General features: G+C 45.0%; 1 long non-coding RNA gene across 1 annotated transcript; it reads right to left on the bottom strand.

The window, feature by feature from the left end:
- Nucleotides 1-5671: 5671 nt before the first annotated feature.
- On the bottom strand, nt 5672-20288 carry LOC144584916 (uncharacterized). The gene is made up of 2 exons (XR_013539404.1): nt 17759-20288; nt 5672-5987 (listed from the first exon to the last, which is right to left on the bottom strand). It is a non-coding gene; the product is annotated as an uncharacterized LOC144584916 (long non-coding RNA).
- Nucleotides 20289-20627: the final 339 nt, after the last annotated feature.

Below are 20627 nucleotides of genomic sequence, written 5' to 3'. Positions count from 1 at the left end.
ACAGATTTAAGTGGTGGTACAGAAGATCCACATTCTCTATCTCACTCTCTCACACGTGTGCACATATAGTTTTGCATCATTTCACAAGATAACATGGAGGCCCACACACTCTCCTATTTTGCCCCTGAAATGTCAAGGAAGGGGAAGCTGACGGGTAGATTTTTTTCTTGGTGACTGGCCGTCTAAGAAGGTTTTTTAAAATGGAACTGTTCTGTTTTTGTTGCTGTTGTTTTTAATGAGTTTTTACTACTGTTTTTAATCTACTAGTTTTAATACTACATTTGTTTCATTCTTTTTTTAAATATTATAATAATGTATTGTATTGGCTTATAATATTGTGTCTTTTAATACTGTACTGGGCTCTTTTTAGGAGAAAGGTGGCACATAAGCATTCTAAGTAAGTAAGTAAGTAAGTAAGTCAGTCAGTCAGTCAGTCAGTCAGTCAGTCAGTCAGTCAGTCAGTCAGTCAGTAAGTAAGTAAGTAAGTAAGTAAGTAAGTAAGTAAGTAGGGGGCACAACACTCCATTAAAAGTGTCTACTAGACAGGCAGTCACCAAGAGAAAGATTGCTGGAAGAGAAAGGTTTTTGCCTGATTCTGGAAGGACAGCAAAGATGGGGCCAGTCTGGCCTCCAGTGGGAGGGAGTTCCGAAGTCTAGGAGCAGTCACAGAGAAGGTTCTCTTTCATGTCCCACCAAATGCACCTGTGAAAGTGGTGGGACTGAGAAGAAGGTCTCCCTGGATCAACACCTGAGCAGACTCATAAAGGGAAACATGGTACTTAAACTGACGGCATGACTTATTCTATACACATATTTCCCTGAGATTAAGAGGAAGTAGATCTCTGACCTTTATTTTTTTTAGTTAAAAAAAAAACACAACGCCAGACCATCAGGTTATGCTTAGTCCTCGAGGGTTTTTACAGTTCGGTTACTCTCCCTTTCTCATGTCACCCGTTGTGGCAAAGCTCCAATAGCTATCTCTCAATCAAGGGTAATAAATAGTCTATCTTTACCCATGCTGTATAATTAAGTAGGTAATCTAGTGTATGCCTGACACCCCATCTCCAGGGCAAAAGGATTAGATCTTTGTAGTAGATTAACAACAACAAAAAAAAGTCTGCATGTCTGCTGCCCTGGAGTTTGCAGAGAGAAGGTGTCTACGCCATGAAGTATTTCACAAGGCTAAAAGAGGCCAGAGGTGGGGCTTTTCTGAAACTGGCTTGGAAAATGTTCGTGAACTGATTTTGCACACATCATTGGAGCCTCCAGATGAGGACATGCAGCCGTGTGGCCCAGGACTTGTCTTTGTGGGCTTCTACACAGGAGGCCAATATTTCTTCCCCCCAAATGCATTTTTCCATGCTTTCAAACTGCTAGGTTGGCAGGAGGCGTCCTGGTGGAGATATAGGTATAACCCTCATATACGAACACAGAATGCAGGGCAGAGAGATTGAGATTAGACCAGTGCTTCCCAAACGTGGGACCGCAACTCCCAGAAATCCTGGCCAGCACAGCTTCTGGGAGTTTTAGTCCAAGAACCTCTGGAGACCCAAGGTTGGGTACCATTAGATTAGAGAGAGAGATTGGGACAGAAAGGGTACGATGTTCTGCAGTTCTAAGATAATTATTATATTAAAGATACTCTTTCTTGGGGAAATGTCCACTCATGTCTTTGACACGTACTGTAGCAGATGCCTCATGAAAACACATTTCACAAGCTGAGCATCAGCGTTCCTTACGATTTACCTCCTGCTTAAGAAATCTGAAGAATATCTCTCTTTAGGTGGTGGTCGTGGCAGTGGTGAATCTTGTCTTTAGTATGCATGCTTCCCAACTAGAGATGGCGATGAAGCACCAAACCAGAAATTGTTCTCCAGTGACCCGACAAACAACCAATCAATTCATCATTCATCAGGTCTTTTTTTTTTTTTTTGTTGCTTTTTTTGCTGTGGGGCACAGCAAGAGGAGGGAAAGCAGGGATCAAAGCCATCCCGCAGCTGTGGGCTGGGGGATCCCTTTGGTCCCTCTTCCATCCCTTCCCTTCTCTCCAGCCCCCAGGGGTGGGATTTCCCTCGGGTAGGCTTTAGCAAGCTGCCCGAAGGGAAACCCCCTCTCTGCTTATGCCCCTGAGGAACAGCTGATCCGCAGGGGCATAGGAAGACAGGGAACGAAGGGATGTACTGTATATAAAAGGGTTATATTCGCCGCTTCGTATTTGTTGGGGTCTCTGGACCCCAACGAATACGAATCAACAAATATCTGACAAATCGGAGATATTTAGCTTGTCTGTCTGTTAAAAAAAAATTAAGTGAAGATAAGGAAGATCTGGAGGCAAGTGCTGCTGACGTGCAAAAGGCCACTTTCCTTTTTTAAAAGGAGGACTGCCTTCCATTTGAGTTACTCCTTTTGAAATTATCTCTCTTTTTTTTTGTCTCTGCATTTTACACATTGCAATCTATGGCCAGTATCCTACTGCTAGCTTGTGCTAAGAGCAGACCCATTGAATCAATTGTTGAAAGCTAAGTCAAGACTGCTACAAGTATTAGGAGAAGGAACAGGACACTGGCCTACGCAATTATTTATTCGCTTATCGATTTAATTTCTGCATCATCCCTCCTCGGAATAATGTACACATCTAAAGCAAAAGTAAAGCAAGCTGCTTATCTACGGCCCATATTGCTTGAAGCACTCTCTGGGCAGTGTACAATTTAATTCCGCAGGCAACACATTGCCCTCCAGCAAAGCGGCCGGGTAATTTACAGGTCTCGGAAGGATGAGTCAGCCTCAAGCCAGCTGCCTGGGATTGAATCTAGATCCTGAGCAGAGTTTTGGCTGCAGTGCTGCAGTTTAACTGCAGTGCCACAAGACACATCTACACATTTTAGAAACAGCCTGTGGTCCTCTTAGATATCTTAGATATCTTCATCTGGTCTTGCTTGGGGCATCTACCCTGAGATAAAGCAGTGCTCTTTTTTAAAAAGACATTTTATTAGTTTTCACTCTATCTATATTCGATTTGTGCTTGTCAAACATCGTGTTACATGATTTGCTTACAATTATTTGTGTTTTTTTGCATCTCAGTGTTTTCCCAGTTGTCCCCCCCCCCCAATTCCAAACATCTTTCAAACATTCAAACCATTCATATATGTATTTTAGTGTACAGTATTGGCCACTATCATAATATTACTTTCATAGTGTACAATATTCTCCAGATCTAATAACATACTTAATAAAAGTAATTCCAGTTCCATGTCCCAACCTTATATCTAGTTTAATTTACCTAAAAAGAAAACCCACCATATTATGTCTTTACCCTGGTTCGTCGTCATTCAGTTGTTTAGTTGTGTCTGACTCTTCGTGACCCCATGGACCAGAGCACGCCAGGCCCTCCTATCTTCCACCACCGCCCGGAGTTGTGTCAAATTCATGTTGGTTGCTTCGATGACACTGTCCAACCATCTCATCCTCGGTCGTCCCCTTCTCCTCTTGCCTTCACACTTTCCCAACATCAAAGTCTTTTCCAAGGAGTCTTCTCTTCTCATGAGATGGCCAAAGTACTGGAGCCTCAGCTTCAGGATCTGTCCTTCCAATGAGCACTCGGGGTTGATTTCCTTTAGAATTGATAGGTTTGTTCTCTTTGCAGTCCAGGGAACTCTCAAGAGTCTCCTCCAGCACCACAATTCAAAGGCATCAATTCTTTGGCGGTCAGCTTTCTTTATGGTCCAGCTCTCACTTCCATACATCGCTACAGGAAAAACCATAGCTTTGACTATTTGGACTTTTGTTGGCAATGTGATGTCTCTGCTTTTTAAGATGCTGTCAAGATTTGTCATCGCTTTCCATGTATAGAGTCACCTCTTGTGTTGTTGGAAAAGAGTGTTTGTGACAACCAGCTTATTCTCTTGACAAAACTCTATTAGCCTTTGTCCTGCTTCGTTCTGAACTCCAAGGCCAAACTTCCCTGTTGTTCCTTTTATCTCTTGGCTCCCTACTTTAGCATTCCAGTCCCCTAGAATGAGAAGAACATCTTTCTTTGGTGTCAGTTCTAGAGGTGTTGTAAATCTTCATAAAATTGTTCAATTTCAGTCTCCTCAGAAATGGTGGTTGGTGCATAAACTTGGATTATTGTGATGTTGAAAGGTCTGCCTTGGATTCGTATTGACATCATTCTATCATTTTTGAGATTGTATCCCATTACAGCTTTTCCCACTCTTTTGTTGACTATGAAGGCTACTCCATTCCTTCTAGCGGATTCTTGCCCACAATAGTAGGTATGATAATCATCTGAGCTGAATTCGCCCATTCCTGTCCATTTTAGTTCGCTGATGCCCAGGATATCGATGTTTATTCTTGCCATCTCCTGTTTGACCACCTCCAGCTTACCAAGGTTCATAGATCTTACATTCCAGGTTCCTATGCAGTATTTTTCTTTGCAGCATCGGACTTTCCTTTCACTTCCAGGCACGTCCACAGCTGAGCGTCCTTTCGGCTTTGGCCCATCCACTTCATCAGCTCTGGAGCTACTTGTACTTGTCCTCCGCACTTCCTCAGTAGCATGTTGGATGCCTTCCGACCTGAGGGGCTCATCTTCCAGCGTCATATCTTTTAGCCTTTTGTTTCTGATCATGGGGCGTTCTTGGCAAAGATACTGGAGTGGCATTGCCATTTCCTACTCCAGGTGGATTGCATTTAGTCGGAACTCTCCACTATGTCCTGTCCGTCTTGGGTGTCCCTGCACGGCATAGCCCATAATTTCTCTGAGTTACTCAAGCCCCTTCGCCACGACAAGGCAGCAATCCATGAAGGGGTTACCCTGGTTAGTGCTCCCTTATTTCAGTTTAATTCTGGTTTTTTAATATAAAAGGATATGCTCCTTTACAAGTCCCGAAGTTAGATATATACATGCTTTTCAACATTAAGGTCACCCTTCCTATTTTTCCTTTTTTCCTTTTTCTAAGTAATTCCCTCTCTTCTTTCTCTTTTTTCATTTTTTTGTTTCTATCTCTCTAAGCATTCTGCCATCTTTCATGCCGTCAAAACCGACTATGGTTTTGAAGCAGTGCTCTTTTTGAAGTGATATGGATAACCAAACTGAGCTTGCTTGCTTGTTAGTTTGCTGGTTCTCCTTCCTCCTTCCTTCCTTCCTTCCTTCCTTCTTCCTTCCTTCCTTCCCTCCCTCCCTCCTCCCTCCCTCCCTCCCTCCTCCTTCCTTTCCTTCCTTCCTTCCTTCCTTCCTTCCTTCCTTCTTCCTTCCTTCCTTCCTTCCTTCCTTCCTTCCTTCCTTCCCTCCCTCCCTCCCTCCCCTCCCTCCCTCCCTCCCTCCTCCTCCCTCCTCTCCCCTCCCTCCCTCCTCCCTCTTCCTTCCTTCCTTCCTTCCTTCCTTCCTTCCTTCCTTCCTTCTTCCTTCCTTCCTTCCTTCTTCCTTCCTTCCTCTCTTCCTTCCTTTCTCTTCCTTCCTTCCTTCCTTCCTTCCTTCCTTCCTCCTTCCTTCCTTCCTTCCTTCCTTCCTTCCTTCTTCCTTCCTTCCTTCCTCCTTCCTTCCTTCCTTCCTTCCTTCCTTCCTTCCTTCCTTCCTTCCTTCCTTCCTTCCTTCCTTCCTTCCTTCCTTGGCAGAGCCAGAAAAAAAACTGGCATAGGGGAGATGAATGACAATGATCACCCCACATCCAAATTCTAAAGGTATTTATTTATTTATTTCCCACCTTTCTCCTTTAAAAGGACCTATTTATTATTTCGGCACACGGAAACAGACACGCTGTGCAGTGATGTGATAATCAGGTGGAGGCTGCGCATGCAAATTAGGCGAACCCCTTACTCTTCTGCTTGCACATGCACGAGTACTTCCCGAAAATTCCCGCGGACAGCCTTGGAACTTTGTATTCTTCACCCCCTCCTTCTTCTAAATGCCAGTAATGCCATCCGCTGACAGCTTCTCGCTCCAGCCGTGCCAGCTTCAAGGTTCTGCACAACGCAACGCCCGGTGGACTCTGAAACAACCAAAGAGATTCTCATTATTATGATTATACACGAGTTCTCTTTCCAAACTTCCAGGAAATCTGGAGCAGTGCAGTATGTACATCTTTAATTTAATTACTATTTATTATTTATCATCTCTTCTTCCCCTAAGCCTCAGAGCATGCAATCTTTAAAGAATTAGCCCAGTACTATTAAAATATGCAGCAGAACAGCCGGCCAGCTTAATCATTCCCTTTCTGATGGCTTCTTAATTATTACATCCTCTGATTCTTGACATCACCCCTCTGAGAACTTCCTTCCCTCAGTTCCCTTGATTTAAAGTTATTGTTTTTTTGTGGATGGAAAGGAATTAGGAACAGTTACTTTTTCTAGACTACATCAGCCAGAATCTCCCCAGCCAGCCTGATAACTTTCCCAAGCTCTGAAGGGAAGTAGGGGCAGTCGAAAAAAGTACAGTACATGCTTCCTAGCTATTTATACAGATGGTACCCTGGTTTGAACCCAGGTATCACCCCTTCCAAGCTGCAACTAGCAAATGAAAAAATCTGGGAGTTGCCCTTTCTTAAACATTCATGTGTTTTTTTTTGTAGCTGAAATTCTGGAGGTACCACCCATGTGGGTGGCTTAATTTAACAGACCCCTCCACAAGGATCTGTTAAATTAAATATGGCAGAATGGTTAAACTGCAGTATTGCAGTGGAAACTCTACTCAAGATTGATTCAGCCTTTCATCCTTTTGTGGGCTAGAAATTTAATATCCAGCTCGCAGGGGTGGGGTGGGGGACAATTAATTAAATTGTTAATCTCCCAGAGAGTGCTTTAAACACTATATAAGCACCATGCTTTGCTTCATATGGGATTTGCACACATAGTAAGTCACAGTCAGAATAGGCCCATTTGAACTTATGATGGAATTCACTCACTCAATCCCTATTGATTCTATGGGCCTATTCTAGTGTAATTTCCCACTTTGAGCAACAGCATTTTGGCTAGTAGTGGCTGAAATCCTGTTGCTTAGGGTCATAATATACTAGGAGTGCATGCCCATTGAATCTATGGAACCTCTGGAGGAGTTGACTCCCAAATCCACACCGATTCAATGAGCCCACTCTAGTTGTGATTTACTACACTAAGCCACCGAATTTCAGCTGGCGTGTCTGTCTACTAAAGATTAAACAAATTTAAGAGACACATCCACCCCACACCACCCTAGACACATGTAATTTAGGCGCCTAGGCTAACAGGATCCACAGCTGAATCTTATAGTGTATCTACGCTTCACAATTAACGGCATTAAGACCCCTCTTTGCAGGGATATGAGTAGCCGTTTTGACTCTGCCCTCTCCCCCTTTACCCTTCCTATCCTATTATTATTTTTTTTTTTTTTTTTTTTTTTTTTTTTTGGAGGAAGGATGAGTGATCCCCTACCATGTTGTCTACTTTTCCTTTTGGAGCAGAGAATGTAGGGGTTGAGCACCCCCAGCTGTGACATTCCTTATCATTAGCAGGTAGGGCCGAAGATGGGCATGGTGATGTGGTCACCACTTTGATTTCTACACAAACGTAATCTCCCTCTTTGTTTTGTGGGAGATGCCACTGTAGAACCACTTTGTGGCACAGCACATGGTTCCCTGCCTAGACCATGGAGAGCGTTCCCAAAAGTGAATGGTTCTGGGAGATATTGCCAGCGGGGTGGGCTTTTTAGATTTTGGGGACTCCAGAGATCCTAATGCTCCATTCCGGGAGTCCTACCCACTTTGCAGGCACCTGATAAACCTAAAAGGGATGCATTCGGGAGGGAAAACCTACACCAGAAGGTTTTGAGGCTTAGCTAGGCCAAAGTCTCTCTGCTTGGGAAAGAAAGCTCCCGGTTAGCAATGGGGCAGGAAGAGGAAGCTCAGATGGAGCTTGGCCTAACTCAACCTCAACATCTTTTCAGATTAGGCCTTTCTTCCTGGTGCATCACATTTAGGTGTCTGCAAGGTGTCTATAATATAGGTCGAATTCCCTGAATTGAGAATTATGGTGTTTGTAGTCCAGAGAATGTGAACATCCCATACCTAGTAGACACTTATTTTACTGATAAAGACCTCTAAAGAGGAAGCTGAACATGTTCCATATGCGTTGTCTCTGATGCATTTTTGGTATCGCCTGGCAGGACAAGGTTCCAAACAGAGTAGTCTTAGAATGAGCTGGAATTTTTAGCATGTATACATTACTGAAACAGCGACGTCTACATTGGCTCGGGCATGTTGTGAGAATGGCTGATGGTCGGATTCCAAAAGATCTCCTGTATGGAGAATTAGTGCAGAGAAAGCGCCCGAGAGGGGAGACCACAGCTGCAATACAAGGAGATCTGCAAGCGGGATCTGAAGGCCTTAGGAATGGACCTCAACAGATGGGAAACCTTGACCTCTAAGCGTTCAGCCTGGAGGCAGGCGGTGCATCACGGCCTCTCCCAATTTGAAGAGACCCTTGTCCAGCAGGCCGAGGCAAAGAGGCAGTCCCGAAAGCAGCAAAATCAGGGAGCTGGACAGGGGACAGATTGTCTTCAGTGTGGAAGGGATGGTCACTCTTGAATTGGCCTTCTCGGCCACACTAGATGCTGTTCCAAGTCCAGATCCTCCATTCAGAGCACATTACCCTAGTCTCTCAAGACTGAAGGATGCCTACTCTAAAGATCTCTAAATTTGGGACTCTGGGACAAAGCCCCAGATGCCCTGCCCAACCTACGGATCTGCAGAACTGTATCATAATGGAATGGTGGGGAATGGTAGCTTGGGGAGATGCTCATAATTCCCTCCTGGAGATTTCTGTTTCAGGGGCGTGCCCTAGACTTGTCTTGAAAAGTGTTCTAATTGCCTCACTCAACAGCAAATCCCAGGAATTCGTAAGATGGTGTCCTTACCTTTAAAGTGTTATCCAAGTACTGCATAACTGTGTACAAAAGATGCACTCTTTCTTCAGCCCTGTAACAGTGCCACCCCTGAGAGTCAAAAGCGATGAGAGGAAGTCTGTGGATGTAGCTTTTTCAGACCTGTCCCTCAATGTCTCACCCTCATGCCAACATGTGTGCCCCTTTGGGCAAGCGCCACAGTTTGTCTTATGGTGGGGCCAGCCCTGCTTGTGTTTTGGGAGAAGGCCAGAAGGTCCCCTAGTATCCCACTCGAGTGTCTGGGCACTGGGTTTCCTTGGTTACTGTCCTCCTCGAGGTTCTGTTTCCTTGTGAGAGGAGAGAAAGGATTTCACCCCCTCTTCTGTTTTTTACAAGCCAATAAAAGCCTGCGGAACGGCTCCGTGCTCCTTTCCGAACCCAGCGCTAGGGGATCCGGCAGGCCGGCTGTGGAGCAAAGGGAACGGAGCTATCATTCCAAATCACTCGGTCCCTCTTCAAAAGTGAACGAGGGAAAGGGGAGAAACACACTCTTCGCCAGTGCTTCTAAACGTAAAATGACAGGTTGGCGTGCCTATTGGAATTCGCTTGAGCAAACGCCTCAGCTTGGGAGGAATTATTCTGGAGATGACATTACGCCGTGGCTTTGGGAAAACAGCTCACACGTACACGGAGCAGAAGGCTGCTGGCCGAGGATCATTTCTGCTTCAGTGATTCCACAGGCTGGATGGTTTAATATATGAAGCCACCTTAGAACGAGGTCAACATCCAGAGGGGTACCTAAGCTCACCTGGTGCAGGAGAAATAGTGAACGAGACTTGTGGAACCTCATATTCTAACACATAGGAGACTCTTGAGAGACCCCTGGACTGCAAAGAGAACACACCTATCCATTCTGAAGGACATCAGCCCTGAGTGCTCACTGGAAGGACAGATCCTGAAGCTGAGGCTCCAAGACTTTGGCCATCTCATGAGAAGAGAAGACTCCCTGGAAAAGACCCTGATGTTGGGAAAGTGTGAAGGCAAGAGAAGAAGGGGACGACAGAGGACAAGATGGTTGGACAGTGTCATCGAAGCTACCAACATGAATGTGACCCAACTCCGGGAGGCAGCGGAAGACAGGAGGGCCTGGCGTGTTCTGGTCCATGCGGTCATGAAGAGTCAGACACGACTTAACAACTAAACAACAACAAAAAAACACAACATGCAAAACAATAGAGTGCTTCCCTTATCATTTCTATAAAACTTGAACAATTACTGGGAAACTACCTTCAAATCTGCTCTAGGATGCTCTACCTTCAAATCTGCTCTAGGATGCTCTTTAAAAGTGACCTTTGAAACTAACTAGAAAAGTTACCCTAGAACAATAATTGTGCTTTCCTTACCTCCCATCACAAACAATACACACTCTTTGATTTTTATTGTTTTAAAAACTCCAATACTTTCTTCCCAGGATACCAATGAACCAAGTGGCTTGGTGCTGAACACTTTCCTCCTTAGTGCAAGCCTGATAGGCTATAAAGGACAACATCACTTAAGTACTAATTATCCAATTCTTTACACACACACACAAAACTGAACACTTTCCGTTTGTGATATTGTGTTTCTGTACCCACAATTCAAAATGTGAGGAAATGGGTCCATATTGTCACATTGTACAAGAACCCAGGAGACAGGGGCGACTGCAATAACTACCGTGGCATCTCTCTTCTCAGCGTTGTAGGGAAGCTGCTTGACCGTGTTGTGCTGAAGAGGCTCCAGGTGCTTGCAGACAGAGTCTATCCAGATTCATAGTGTGGATTTCGAGCTAATGGATCCACCACTGACATGGTATTCTCCTTTAGACAGTTGCAGGAGAAATATAGGGAATAACAACAGCCACTCATTGTGGCCTTCATAGATCTCACAAAGGCTTTCGATTTGGTTAGTAGGGATGGCCTTTTTAAAATACTTCCCAAGATTGGATGCCCACCTCGACTCCTTAACATCATCAGGTCCTTTCATGAGGAAATGAAGGGCACTGTAGTTTTTGATGGCTCAACACCAGATCCCTTTGACATCTGAAGTGGAGCAAAACAGGGCTGTGTCCTTGCACCAACCCTGTTTGGGATCTTTTTTGCTGTCATGCTGGAGCTGTGGAACTGCAACAGAAGGTGTCTATCTCCGGACTAGATCAGATGGAAAGCTCTTTAGTCTCTCTAGATTGAGAGTGAAGACCAAAGTCCAACTGAAATGCATGTGGGACTTCCTCTTTTCCGATGATGCAGCCATTGTTGCCCACTCTGCTGAACAGCTCCAAGAGCTTATGAATTATTTTAGCAAGGCTTGCCAAGCCTTTGGACTAACAAATCAGACTGAAGAAAACACAAGTCCTGGGCCAGGGTGTGGACTCGCCTCCCTCTATTACCATCTCCACGCAAGAATTGGAGGTTGTTCATGAATTTGTGTACCTTGGCTCAACGATCTCTGACACTCTCTCCCTAGATGTCGAGCCGGATAAACACATTGGCAAAGCAGCTACCATGTTCTCTAGACTCACAAAGAGAGTATGGCTCAATAAGAAGCTGACAACACATACCAAGATCCAGGTCTATAGAGCCTGTGTCCTGAGCACACTCCTGTACTGCAGTGAGTCCTGGACCCTTTGTGCACAGCAGGAGAGGAAGCTGAACACGTTCCATATGCGTTGTCTCTGATGCATTTTTGGTATCACCTGGCAGGACAAAGCTCCAAATAGAGTAGCCCTTGAACAAGCTGGAATTTTTAGCATGTATACTGAAACAGTGATGTCTATGTTGGCTTGGGCATGTCGTGAGAATGGCTGATGGTCGGATTCCAAAAAATCTCCTGCATGGAGAATTAGTGCAGGGGAATCGCCCCACAGGGAGACTCCAGCTGTGATACAAGGAGATCTGCAAGCGGGATCTGAAGGCCTTAGGAATGGACCTCAACAGATCAGAAACTTTGACATCTGAGTGTTCAGCCTGGAGGCAGGTGGTACATCATTGGCCTCTCCCAATTTGAGGAGACCCTTGTCCAGCAGGCCGAGGCAGAGAGGCAGTTCTGAAAGTAGCAAAATCAGGGAACTGGACAGGGGACAGATTGTATTTGTCCTCAGTGTGGAAGGGATTGTCACTCTTGAATTGGCCTTCTCAGCCACACTAGACGCTGTTCCAAGTCCTCCATTCAGAGCACGTTACCATAGTCTCTTGAGACTGAAGGATGCCAATGGATCAATATTGCTGTGCAATATAATGCCGGTATTACCAGCAAAACAAATGATGCCAAGCTTTACATGGCAACAGAATGTTGATGAATTCCATGTCAGCAGTCAAGATGGTCTACTGGATGCCCTCTTGTGTTTGTCTGTAAAAGGGACTTCAAAAGGCTTTGCTAAATGGATAACTGGTTCTCTGCTCCTGGGCAGGAACAGGTGGACAAGAGTAGAAACTGATGACTCCGAGTTTGCAGAGGTGGTAAATCCACTCTGAGATTGAGTCTGAATTTTACAGAGGTTGTACAAAATGTGGGACCCTATTCCCAAAAAAAGGGTTCACTACCTTGGATAGCTGCCTTAAAGTTCAGTCTAAAACCTGTAATGGATTCACTGCCCCATGAAAATAGAGCAACCCTATTCTCAAGTTACCTGCTCTCAAATGTTGGCCCTGGGATCTCCCAGGAAATGGAAAGCTGCTGACCTAGCAATGCGTCAAGTTATGACTGCTTAAAGCAGTGGATAGAATCTTGGCACTTGTGAGGCTGTGATTGAGAATGGGGGAGAAGGGGCTGTTTGTCCAGGGCAGCAAGATTTCTGTCAATACCATCGTGCTGCTTCATACATCCTTCTTTTAACATTGTTAATTATCTTCACTGGTTATTAAGAAAGAAAGGAAAATTATCTTTCATCTACGTGAGAGCATGTTGGAACAAATATCAGCCCAAACCTAGAGACAAGAAAAGGGAGTTCATAGAGTAAGTCTGTTCATTCGTATCTGTGACCCACTTAATTCTCATATCTGACTGGGTTTTACCCCCCCCTCCCCTTCTAATCTAATCAGTGGAGCGATAGCAGGATTAATTGTTTGACTTTAATAAAGGAGATGAAGGGACAATCTGACAATCTCATGTCAAGTTCAAAAGTTTCTAGATTGGATGTTGGAGCATAATAACCCACCGATCTGTTGGAGTACTGACTTCAAGGCCTTTGGGGGTGGGGGGTGGAGTGGGAATGGGCCAAAATGTTTTGCCAACTTGGAGGGCGGGGGAGAAATTGGGAGTCATTTGGAAACTGAAATCTGATGTCTTCTGCTTTCCACATTTACATCCCCACCACCATCATCTCGCCACGTAGCCCTGTGACTAAAGCCAGGTTTTACGGCCTCCTTTGAATGAAAAGCTGGATAGCTCAGTGGTTTAGGTATGTGGTTGACAGTACAATCCCCACTGGGCCTCCTCGGAAGGAAGCCAGCCTGGGTGGCCTTGGGCGAGCTGCACAGTCCCAAGGCAACCCCAGAAGAAAGGAATGGTCAACCACCTCTGAGTACTCTCTACCTAAAAACCCTGGAAAGTGTCACCAATAACATTGACTTGACAGCTTGTAATTATTATATAATTATTTGAGCCACTGAAATGGAAGGATCTGAACCATTTTGGGTGGTCACGGGGAGGAATTCTGCAAACAAAGCATAGGATGAGGGAAGCCTTGAGGAAACTGTCTTCTTTCCTTCATTTTTAACAGTTACCTGGTGGAAGGAAGGAAGGAAGGAAGGAAGGAAGGAAGGAAGGAAGGAAGGAAGGAAGGAAGGAAGGAAGGAAGGAAGGAAGGAAGGAAGGAAGGAAGGAAGGAAGGAAGGAAGGAAGGAAGGAAGGTTGGTTGGTTGGTTGGTTGGTTGGTTGGTTGGTTGGTTGGTTGGTTGGTTGGTTGGTTGGTTGGTTGGTTGGTTGGTTGGTTGGTTGGTTGGTTGGTTGGTTATCTCCGTAGCCATTTTGCCTTTGGTATTTGCACTAGTATTTACTTTTACAGACTTATATACTTCCCGTGAGGGCTTGGAAAGGGTACTTTTCCAGACTACGATTCCCAGAATCCCCTAGGCAACCATGTCATGGAAGATGTAGTCCAAAAGAGCATTTTATTTTATTTTAAGTGCTGACTATTATAAACACTGCATCCAGGCAAGGTTCAACAATAAAACCACACTGCAAGCATCTCTTCAAAGGAAAGATGTGTAACTGGCAGATGAGATATTCAAAACCAAAATGACAAATGCCACAAATCACGGCATGTCAAGGTGACTTTAAAACAAAGTTTCCCACAGTTTGCCCAAATTTGCAACGGAGTTGATGCCTGTTCATTTCTGGTAGGAAAGGGAATATTTCAGAACGTGAGTACCCTCACAGCATCTGGTTGATGTTCCTGGGGTCCCTAGCATTCCTGCCTTGAGCAAGGGGTTGGGTTCAATGGCCTTGTTGGCCCCTTCCAACTCGATTATTCTAGAATTATTCTATTATTCTATAGTTAAGAAAAGTAATATTTTTGGACCCCCAAAGCACAGCCTTGCCCCAGCCAGCATGAGCACGGCGGACACATGCATGCATGTGCCCATGCGGTACTCCTGTGGCGCAGTGTTATCCTCCATACTGACTTCACTTCCAACAGGGTGAGGATTCCAAGTGGAAAGAACTGGGCATATTTAGCCTTGAGAAAAGAAGGGGAGATCTGATAATACTTTTCAAATCCTTGAAAGGCTGTTGTAACGGGCAGCCATAGCATCACCTGTCCGTCACAGCTGGGCAGTGAGTCATCAGCCAATGGTGTGACGGAGGGTGGAACTTAAGGGGAGGAGCTGATATAAAAAGGGGGATAAAGAGTTTGTGAGAGATTTTTGAGTTTGAGCTGAGAGTTGAAAGTGATTGTTAGATATAGTGAGTGAGAGAGCCTGTCAGTGAGAAATAGTCTGTGTGAGCCAGTGTTTATTTACAGTGATTGACAACTTAATTCTTTACCAGTGATTTACTATCTTTATTTTCTGTAAACAATAAACCAGTTGTTTGTTTTTTTAAAAGATATACTTGTCCTTCTCTTGATTTTTAAGGATAAGTTGGGTGGCAGCAGAGTTTTAAAGTGAAGTAGCAACCACTCTCTGAGGTTTGAGGGCGGCTGTTACACTGTCCTACAGAGGAGGGGCAGGATCTGTTCTCCATCATCCCCCGAGCGCAGGACACACAACAGTGAGCTCAAGTTACAGGAAGCCAGATTTCAGTTGAATATCAGCATAAAAACTTCCTGACTGTTAGAGCAGTACGACAATGGAATCCATGGCCTCGGGAGGTGGTGAGCGCTCCAATGCTGGAGGCGCTCAAGAGAAAATTGGACAACCCTCCATCAGATCTTCTTTGATTTGGATTCCTGAATAAGCCGGGGGTTTGACTTGATGATCCTATAAGCCCCTTCCAACTTCATTTATTCTATGATTCTGTGATTTAAAAAACAGAATTGGAAGGGGGTTGGTCTCAGCTAGCTCAGCTATATGGGGCTAGGGATCGGCACTGGCCAGACTCTCTGTCTCTCTCTCTCTCTCTCTCTTGCTCTCTGTCTCTCATACATTTCTGCTCTCAAATAAGCAGGTTTAAACAAATAAGATCCTGGCCGTCTGGTGCAATTAAAGCCCAGGAACGGGCCGGATTGTATGTGCATTTTGAAGCATAGCCTCGGTTGCAAGGAGTCGAGAGCGTCAGACCTTGCAAGGGGTTAAACCCCAGCAAGGGAGAGAAAGTCCAGTCTTCCTGGGCATCAGGTTCCCCCCGACTACTGGAATCCAGACAGAAAGGCCTCCTTGCCTCTTTCTTCTTTTAAAACACAGCCCTGTTTGACAAAGGTGTCATGTGATATTAAACATGATCCCAAACCTGCGAACAGTGACCTTTAGCCCTCGCCTTCTCCTTTTTCCAATCTGAAATGTAGATTTGGCTGGGAGACAAAACTCCAGTCGGGGCCAGCCCTGCGCTGAAAAGTTTGCATACCAGTTTTGAATTGGGGGGTGGGTGGGGGTGGGGGTTGAGGGTTGTGGAGGGGAAAAAAAAACCAGTACAATGCTGGGGTCAGGGTAACACAAAACACACAGGCCCCCTAGACATAACACAGACGCTTTCTTTCTAAACACCATTATAAGCTGTGAGCTGGCCTCGTTCCCCACCAGATGACTCCTATGTAACGTGGACTTTCTTTTCAGCTCCTCGGGCAATGGTTGCACAGCACCCCGTTTTTTTTCCTGACTTTTGTGCGCAGTTTGGTTTTCTCGGAAGCCTGCCCTGGCGGAGTGTGTTTTCATGATAGCAGAGATCAAGCGGGGGCAAGAAATTTGGAGAAGGGCGAAAGGTTTCTGTTAACTTCTTTTATTTTTCTGTTTCCTGTAATGCCAAACTGCAAAGAAAAGCTGACTTCCTTCCCCCCCCACCCACCCACCCCCCAAACTCACAGTTGGGAACCGCAAAAGCTTTCCTGTTTCAGAAAAAGAGTTGTATACGACAGACTACGTTAAAAAACAAACAAACCAAGAGGTGCTCAGGGAAGCTGCACAGAATGAGCTGTTGTGTTGTTGTGAAGTTGCAGAAATTGTAAAATCTGCACACTAAAGAACCGTACAAGGGGAATGTGTCATAAACATATACCTGACAAGCTTATGGCGAGTGTGTGGGTTCAACAGTTACGCTTTCTGGAGCCTTTTTTTTACCTGTGAAACGGCTTTTCTGCCTTAGAAGGAGCAGAAAAGGAGAGAGGAAGTCTGTGGCGAGTCTTATGCTCGGACCCCCATTTTGGCACAACGGACAACAGATGTGTTCAGGCATGAAGAAAGGAGGTCTTGGTGGAAAGACTTACCCACGCTTGTCAGGTGTCACTCCTGCCTCTGGGTTCTGCAGTTATATCCATCTGAATCTCAGTCTCTAGGGTGCAGGCAGGATACATGGAGATGTGAAGCTCTTAGATTCTGGAAATCGGGGCTGTAACTAAGGTGGAGTAGCTGAGCATTCAACCCTGAGTGCTGACTGGAAGGACAGATCCTCAAGCTGAGGCTCCAAGACTTTGGCCATCTCATGAGAAGAGAAGACTCCCTGGAAAAGATGCTGATGTTGGAAAGTGTGAAGGCAAGAGGAGAAGGGGATGACAGAGGACGAGATGGTTGGACAGTGTCATTGAAGCGGCCAACATGAATTTGACCCTACTCCGGGAGGCAGTGGAAGACAGGAGGGCCTGGGATCACGAAGAGTCGGACACGACTTAATGACTAAACAACAACAAAGCTGGGGTTTCACCTCAAGGCACAACATTTAAAGGATACCAAAATCTTGAGGTGGCTCTATTAGTGAATGTTAGGGAAATAAGCAGCAATACCTCCTGGCTATATTCACTTCCCTTTCTTTGAAAGCAAACACTTTCTTTCTTTCTTTCTTTCTTTCTTTCTTTCTTTCTTTCTTTCTTTCTTTCTTTCTTTCTTTCTTTCTTTCTTTCTTTCTTTCTTTCTTTCTTTCTTTCTTTCTTCCTTCCTTCCTTCCTTCCTTCCTTCCTTCCTTCCTTCCTTCCTTCCTTCCTTCCTTCCTTCCTTCCTTCCTTCCTTTTTTCATTTTGGAGGACACCACCTTTCCCATCTGTTGGGTGGTTGGGAGACTAATCCACCTCCCTTGGAGGTCAAAATGTTGCAGAGTTTTGAGGTTTTTTGTTTAAATTTCTCCAGCTGTGCAGCAGAAATTTGGGGATTCATAGAGCAGAAGAATAGCTTAACGTTCCCCAGAGTAGTCCATTCTTTTCCACATTAACTGGCACTTACAGTTTCAATAACTCACTCTGAGACATTAATAGGAGGGGAAAAGATAAAAACCATTTTCTTTACTTACAGTTTTGAACAGAGCAGACAGCAAACGGACAAACATGGCTGCCATCAACAATAGGCCTCAACAGACTCTAGGAAGGAAAAAAAAAGCACTGAGCAGAGAGGCTGGGCTCTCTTTGAATTCAGAGACAGGAGGAAACAATTGGTTTGTGCTGGATAGATTGACCCAGGCCAAAAGGTCCCTCCTGGCCAAACCTACTAAAGGCCTCTTGCAAGGTTGCGAAAACTCCAGCAGAAAATGCTAGTTAAGGCTCTCCCATATTTCCCATCACTGAGGAGGGAGGACAATGAACAGAAGCTCCTGTATTTATCAGAGAACTGTAGACTTTTCAGAGGCACCTTGTTGGCCAGAATCCGAAACAAGAAGGCTTGACGTCTTTCTGGTTGCCTGTTATCCTAAAAGGTGCTGTGGCCGCTTCTCTCCACAGCTTCTCCAGCCAAAAGAATCAGGTTGTGGGTCGTGGAAAAGACCGTTTCCTCTGGAAAGCCAGTTAAAACAGCTAGTGCTGAACCAGATGGATCCACCGTGTGATCCATAAGACGACAGGAACAGCCGATCTGGACCACATCAAAGATCTCTCCAGGGCTGCAGTGTGAAATTTGGGAGTTCCTATTAATCCCCGTACCCATCTCACTTCCCCTGAAGAACCCAAAAACACAGGCAGTCCACATCAAGCAGCAGGTCTTTTCTAGAGTTAACGCCTCTTAATGGCCCATTTAAGAGCAAAACACCCTCAAATACTGATGCCGTTCAGGGTAGGAGGTAGGAAAAGAAACCTAAAGCTGCTGATTTCTCTTTTGGACAGGACCTCATACTTGGAAATTTTGGTATACTAAATGGCCTGAGGTTTTGTTCTGTTCCAGACAATGACATAAAGAGAGACACATGATTCGCGAAGGCTTTCACGGCCGGAATCTAATGGTAGGAAGAACAACCTTCAGAACACGGCCAAAGAGCCTGAAAAACCCACAACAACCAAGAGACACATGACCCTCGAACCTGGAGTAATGCATCACCAATGTGACCAGAACTTGGCGATGTTGATTGTTTTTGGACCACAACTCCCAGAATCCCCCAGCCAGATGTTGTCGTAGTGCCTTTGCACTCTGATTAGGAGGACGAAGAGCCACAGGTATCTCCATGGGCTGAGCTGCCTCTTAAAGCCAGTCATGGCATCTTGTATTTAGAGATTTCCCTCCCAAAACAAAACGGATATATAAGTGTACACACAAGAAAAGTCAAAAGATCCATGGGCCTGAGCATCTCTGCACTAAGAATTAACTGCAAGGAAGCCCTGTAAACCCTTCATCATAAATAATTGCTGGCCTGACTGATCTTTGACCTCTTCTATTAGCCTAGCTAGTCCACTAACCCCGTTACAGCTTATATTTAGGGTTTTACTTTAAAAAGGTAAAAAAAGAGTAATTCAGTTTCTCTCTCTCTCTCTCTCTCTCTCTCTCTTTCTTTCTTCACCCTCTTTCTTCACCCTCATTTTCTTCTTCAACATCATGGTCTTCTTGTGGATAAAAAAAAAGTTTCAGGGTCCACTTCCAGCTTTGCAGTTTTAAGATCTAAAGAGAACTAAGCCCAAGTAACTGGTTATTTTAACTAGTTACTTTGGTGGTGACACTTTCCCCATGGCTAAAATGGCTCTCATACAAAAGACGTAACCTGTGCGTTGGTCTTTGGACGACTAAATCAAAGGCTCGGACGTTGGTTTGTGGTTTCCCTCTGTCCCCTGCTGCCTTTTGGCTTCCACTGAAGTAGCTATGGGGGGGGGGGGAACAAACACGCAAGTCAAGGTCCCCCAGCCTAGAAAGGGGTCTAGTCCAAATTACATCTCTTCACCTTGAAAAGGTATCTTGTGTCTGTTGTCACCCACGGCCCTTCCCTTCTCTGTCCCTGTCTCATTTTTTTTTAGGAGAGGAAATTTGAGTGGTCCATCTCAGACACTATCTGAATTATCGCCCTATGTGGCCAATGAGGAATTTTTATCTTTTTTTCCTTTGCTTCCCCCCCCTCCACCATTCTTGACCTTTCAACTCCAAAGCTGCCTGAAGAGTAGACCAAACACTTAATCCTTCTCTCCCGTCTTTTATCTGGTGCTTTTCTACACCTTGCATTCCTTTCCCCTTCAGACTTTGGCCTTCGAGGTTTGGCAAACAGTTGGGGTCAAAGGCAAAAGATGGGATTATGTTGTCCTAGAATGGTTCCTTGCAGGAAAAAAAATGAAGAGGAGGAACTGTACGGCAATAGTGGGAGGTAATAACCTCTCTCTTTTTCACCAGACTTCCTTCCTAATGTGACTTCTTTCTGCGCTGGAGAATGCCTTTTGTGAATTTCTCATGTTATCGGGGAAGGGGGGGAGGATAGAGTTGTCACATCGCCCCTCTGCTTTCTGATTTTTCTAGTGCATATTCCACTCAATTGGCAAAGATTAGAAAAAAAAACCTTTTTTTGCACTGCAACACCTACAGTCTCACAGACAAGAGAGCACGCTCTTCCAGAAATTCTGTAGTTCAAAAAAGGATTTTCCCCAATATTTGCTTGCAACATGCAGGGCCACAAAAAAAGGCAAATATTATTTTTTAGATCACATTAACAGAAGTATTGCTTCCACATCCCGCAAAGTGCTAGTCCCCATCCATTCACCACTGGTTAGGCCTCACTTTGAGTGTCGTGTCCAGTTCTGGACACCACACTTCAAGAAGGATGCTGACAAATTGGAACAAGTTCAGAGGAGGGCGACAAGGATGATCAGAGGGCTGGAAACCAAGCCTTATGAGGAAAGACTGGAAGAACTGGGCCGGTTTAGCCTTGAGAAAAAAAGACTCTGGAGAGATAGGATAGCACTTTTCAATTACCGTGGTGC

The sequence above is a fragment of the Pogona vitticeps genome, chromosome 1, assembly GCF_051106095.1.
Source record: "Pogona vitticeps strain Pit_001003342236 chromosome 1, PviZW2.1, whole genome shotgun sequence".
Taxonomy (NCBI): Eukaryota; Metazoa; Chordata; class Lepidosauria; order Squamata; family Agamidae; genus Pogona; species Pogona vitticeps.
Note: the sequence above shows the minus strand (reverse complement) of the source record. Positions and strands in the feature narration are given on the sequence as shown.